Here is a 6,000-nt window from a genome sequence, read left to right as displayed (position 1 = left end):
TATGTCCTGCTTTCATCGTAAATTCCATAAATAAATGTTTCCTCTCTCATTCCAGCAGGATACCAACGAAGAGTAACTTCCCTACCCCCCACCACAAATTTTGGCCTCCCAGGAATTGGTTCTCATCTGACAGCCAAGCGGCGGCAGTAACAAACAACAACAACAGTATCGGCAACCACATCAGACAGAATGATAGAGTCATAAAATTCTCACATATTTGTTTTCGCGTTTTCGCCGGCTAACTGCTGGTAAACATTAAAACAAAACACACAAACACACACACGGCGACATTCACACATGCACATTTGTGAAAGTGATGGTCACAAACGGTTGCGATCCTTCTGGGTTGATTTCGGGAGGGGAGGGAAAAACTTCTCCAACAGGACAGGACCATTAAAAAGCGCTATAAAAAGTTGGTGCTGAAATTTTTCCCAAGCAGAGCATTATTTTCCGAACAAAGAGGTTGGATTTTGATGAAAACATTCCAGTTGGGAGTTGAACCAAAAATAGGAAATCTGTGAAGTTTAAAAATTTAGAATTACTTTTTTTCAACAATATTTAAGTCAAGCCAAAAAGCAGTTAAAAGTTATACAACACAAAATAAAACAAACAAGTCTCTCTCCACCAGAAAGGTTTTCCACTTCTTGGGAGGTGCACACTCTGGAGCAATCGATACCGCCAGGGAAAAATCCACAGCAAAGGGAGGTAAGAGGGAAAAAAGGAGGGAACGGAATTTGGGGAAAAAAGAAAGCATTTCAATCAATCAGAACATTGACGTCAATGGAAGGCGAGGAAAAAAAAGGAGAGCGAAAAATTGGAAACAGACAACAAGTTTTTCTCTTTACTTCTTTTTTTTTGCACTTTACTCCTTGGGTTTTTTTTATAGTGAGGAAAGATTGTGGTGGGTTTTTTTCGTTCGATTTTTCTCGATTTTCTTCTATTATGACGGTGATGGTTTGTTTGTTCGCGAGGGGTTTTGTGGAAAATGTAAAACAAAAACAAGTTTGTGAAATTTTTCCCATTCTTTGGAGTGAGTTTACCACCATGTGAGGCAGAATTGTTGCAACCAGAATAGAAGTCGACACAGTGTTTGTGAGGGTGATTGAACTTGTTGAGTTTTTGCTTTAGATAACATAAGCTTTTAATTTCTATTCTATTGTAAATTTTATGTTTAAATAATAATAATAATCACATCTCAATAATTCATGTTTCCAGAATTGGTTAACAAAATTCTTGTCATACTTTGTCCACGTAAATCTCTGCAAAAATATTCGCAACAGTCCTAACAAATATAACATTACTATAAGGTTAGATAATTTAAAACTTGAAAATGGATTTTTCTTCAACGATTTTGTTTTATAAGTATAGTTGTAGGTTGCGATTGAACAATTTAAGAATATCGTCAAACTTTAGTATATCTTCACGAACAAATTAACATTGAAATCAAAATTATTTTTTTCTAAAAAAAATTACAAAAAAAATAAACAAGATGATCCACATCTTTCAACCCTTTACTACTTATTTATCTTTTTTGCTCTCCCGTGTTCTGTAGATCAATTTTGAGTAATTTTGTTCAATGAAATACTTTACTTCTTTTGTTAATGTTTTTCTTCAAAGATGTTTGGTATATGAAGGTCATTGCAAGAAATTTTGAGTTAATCAATAAAAAGTCAAAAATAATGGTTATTTTTTTGCTTTTTTAAAGTTTACAATTACTGATCAGCAAATTAAAGAATAAATTATTTCAAAAAGCTGTGAGAAATAAATAACACAAATCATGCTCTAAAACTTTCCCGTTTTCGATTTTTTACGTTTCTTTTACATTTTTTTTAAACTTAAACTGTTAGCTTTTGTAGGGATCGGCAACACTGCCTCTGTGAGCAAATCGCGTCGTCCGGTAGCTCCGCGGAACATCGAGCATATTCGTGTTATTTTTTCGATTTAAGAAGTGAAATTAGTGTTAATCGATCCGTTTTGAACAGCTAACTGCGAATATGGTGAAGTTTTGCAAATATTTTGCAAATTACAGTGTTTTTCGTTGCATCGAAATCGAGGAAAATCTTGGCCATCCTTTGCTTTTGATGACAGTTGGCTTGAAAAGAGAAAGAGAGGAAAAAAGAGCGAATGTGTTCGACGTGAGAGAAAGGTCTTCGCTGACGGCCAGAAACTGTTCGCGTGTGGTCCAAAGTGTTATACGTTGGCTTTTGAAAAATCTGGAAAAGTTTTACATTTTAGTGAGTTTTTGCGAAAAGTGGCGTGCCTTGGGAGGAGGAAATTAATTGCTGTAAAAGTGATGATTTTTCGGTCTTCCGCTTTCGCACCGACAGTGAGAGCCGTAAAGGGGGGAAGTTGATGATTTGAGGAAATCGTCTGTGTGCGTGCGCAGGTTGCGGGAGATGAAAGGAGGCTCTCTTTTTGTGTCGACCAGCGCTCGTTGCGATGGTGGGTGGCTGACGAGTCGACATGTGTTCGTTGCTGCAACAGAGACACCACAGATTTGACCAGTGAGAGCGGGAGCACCTAGCATCAGCGAGAGAGGTTTGACCAAGGAACATCGAATTTAAGGTAGGCTCATTCCTTTTCAGCGCATGAGTGATTTGATAAGGTACGTATTATAAATTTTATTTTTAACTCTTTAGACCCCTTTCACTCTAATGATGAAGTACTCCACTTTTATTATTCCCGACCATGAAAAAGAATTGTACATATAAACTAGATGTTTTTTTCTAGTTATTAATCTTTTTGCATTTAGTAATCCAAGCACTAGCTCTGCGTCGATTAAAATAGGAATAGTTTCAAGAGCTTTGCATTGTATTTTCTGAATAATACATTTCCAATATTTTCTTCAACAGTGAGCGAGTTGTGGCGCTATAACCACGGCAAATAGTGTCCAGGGCATTTGTGGAAATACGATGTCCCATCCCAGAGGGTCCCGGAGCACCAAAACTTCTTAGCATGGTGCTCCCAACGATTCATTGCCTAAACAAACAGGAACGTGAGCGGGAGATCCCCACGTTTCTTCCTCCCCTGTAGATTCAGAACTGTATTGTTGTTTGATCATTTATGCTCAAATTCAATCCAATTCAACGAATCATCTTTGCGGTAAACTTTACGCAGTTGGCCTGGCCGCTTCGACGTTTGTGATGTTTCAATGCATATTAATGCAATGGCGCACTGCAAATGTTGATAATGACAAGAAGATGCTAGGCGTCAATCAACCTAAGGCATTCTCCAGGATGCCCTCGAAAGACTGGCTGCGCTAGGGTTAGATTAGATTAGATTAGATTAGATTAGATTAAACTGTTAGCTTTTGTAGGTACAAAAAATGTCACTCTAATTCTGGGAAGAAACAAAAATTACTGCATACTGAATTCAAAATAAAAAGGAAATATAAGTTTAAATCACTGTCAAAATTTAACCCAAAAAAATGAAGAATATTTGTGAAATTATTAAACTCAGGATGTTCTAATGATATGTGAGTCTCCTTTCTAATGCATTTAGAAAATTCAAAACTGGTTTAAAGATTGGTTTTCAGAAATTTTAGATCGATATCCGTTGAGTCTAAGGAAGTAAATTAAACTTTGTAAATTCGAATACATTATATCCCCATCTGATCTGATTCTACCAAGTTGAATGAAGAATATTTTTAAGGCAAAGATGACTTGAATTTAACTTGAATTCAACAAGACTTAAATTCATGTTATAATGCTATTCAAATCATTTGCTTTGCATATATATATACAGCAGTTCCATATGAAAGTTAAAGAAAAAAAATAAAAGTGCTTCGATTTGGCTCAAAATTTTTCTGAGGGTTCCTTGGCCAAAATAATTAGACCCGTATTTTTTTGTTTGGCCATTAGGGTGGCCTACGTCGTGTTAGGGTGGTCCGAAAAATGGCCATTTTCGTCGATTCTCACAAAAACCACTTTTTTCAAAAAATCATAACTTCGCTCCATTCCAACCGATTTTATCTGTCTAGGGTGCAAATGAAAGATGATAAGTTGGACTTCCAAGAAAAAATAATGTGGAGTTTCAAAAATCTAGCCTAACATTTGAAAAAGTCTAATGAAAACATCAAATGCCGTTTTGACGGTGTCTGGACCAAAGAGCCTATATCTGAAAATATTTTTAACGGATTCCTCGGACAATTTTACATAACATATCAAAAATTGGGCGAGGTTCATTAACAGGATTCAGAGATATGATTTTTTGAAAATAAAATCCGGGTTTTTCGACGCGCCGCGCGCGAAAACGGGAGATTGACGAAATCGGCAAAAAATCAACTTTTTTCACTAAAACTGCGATAACTCGAAAATTTCAGCGATGAACTATAAATGTTAGGGTACCGGTGTTGCGTATTTCAATTACGAAAATTTTGGTACCCTAACATCTATAGGTCATCGCTGAAATTTTCTAGTTATCGCAGTTTTAGTGAAAAAAGTTGATTTTTTGCCGATTTCGTCAATTTCTCGTTTTCGCGCGCGGCGCGTCGAAAAACCCGGATTTTATTTTCAAAAAATCATATCTCTGAATCCTGTTAATGAACCTCACCCAATTTTTGATATATTATGTAAAATTGTTCGAGGAATCCGTTAAAAATATTTTCAGATATAGGCTCTTTGGTCCAGACACCGTCAAAACGGCATTTGATGTTTTCATAAGACTTTTTCAAATGTTAGGCAAGATTTTTGAAACTCCACATTATTTTTTCTTGAAAGTCCAACTTATCATCTTTCATTTGCGCCCTAGACAGCTAAAATCGGTTGAAATGGAGCGAAGTTATGATTTTTTGAAAAAAGTGGTTTTTGTGAAAATCGACGAAAATGGCCATTTTTCGGACCACCCTAACACGGCGTAGGCCACCCTAATGGCCAAACAAAAAAATACGGGTCTAATTATTTTGGCCAAGGAACCCCCAGAAAAATTTTGAGCCCGATCGGAGAACATTTATTTTTTTTTCTTTAACTTTCATATGGAACTGCTGTATATATATATATACAGCATATATATATATATATAACAAAATAAAAAAACAAAAGCTAATTAGGCTGGTACAAATATTTTTAAAAGTTTTTGGCACCCCCTCGCTTCAAAATCGGCCCGAAAAATCAAAAGGCAATATTTTTTTTTTTTTTTTTCAAAAAACTTTAAAATTAGCATTGCAAGTGCTATCAGTTGAAATAAATTTAAAATGCATTTCTCAGCGTTTAAAATCTTTTTTAGTATGTTTTGGTTTTTTTCAAAAATCTTTTGAATGTTAGAAAATTTTTGATGTACAGTACCGTAAAACGTTTTTTTTTCACTAAAATTGTTGCCTTCGTCAAATCTTACATTTTTTGAAATCTCATGGTTGCAAAATAACTTAACTAGTTTAAATGCATTTTGAAAGATTTTTTGCATTCAAATGTTGAAATCATTGCATATTATTTCAAATTTTATATTTTTTTATTTTCTTGCCCCCACCCCGACCTCGGACAGAGCCGAAGGACAAAAACTGTTTTAAATATTAGCATCGGCCTTAATAATAATAAAAAATGGGATCCTCATGCTTGGTTTATCAGATAAATCGAATATTTAACTTATGTTTATATCATTCACAATTGATTTAACTTTGAAATTTCAATTAAAATCTGTTATAGCATCAAAAAGTTAATAGAATAAGACAGATCATGCAAAAAATCTTATTTTTAAAATATTTAATACAGAATTCAATCTATGTATTGCATCTGACTATAACCTCATTCCTTACAAACAAAATATGGCAGTTTATGGTGAAGCTGCTTCGAAACATAAAGACACATTATGATTTATTTCCAAATAAATATTAAAAATCCCACTTCGCCTTCAAAATTTCGGCAAAAAATAAGAGCCAAGTTTCGAAATTTTGAAATCTTTAGTTTTTGTTTGTGTTCAGTTTACAACATTTCAATTTCATTCAAAATAAACTTCGGTTGAATATTACCTCTTTTTTTTTTTTTTTTTGAGTAATATTACATAAAA

Source organism: Culex pipiens, chromosome 2 (assembly GCF_016801865.2).
Source record: "Culex pipiens pallens isolate TS chromosome 2, TS_CPP_V2, whole genome shotgun sequence".
In the NCBI taxonomy this organism is placed as follows: Eukaryota; Metazoa; Arthropoda; class Insecta; order Diptera; family Culicidae; genus Culex; species Culex pipiens.
This window is presented reverse-complemented; position numbering follows the sequence as displayed.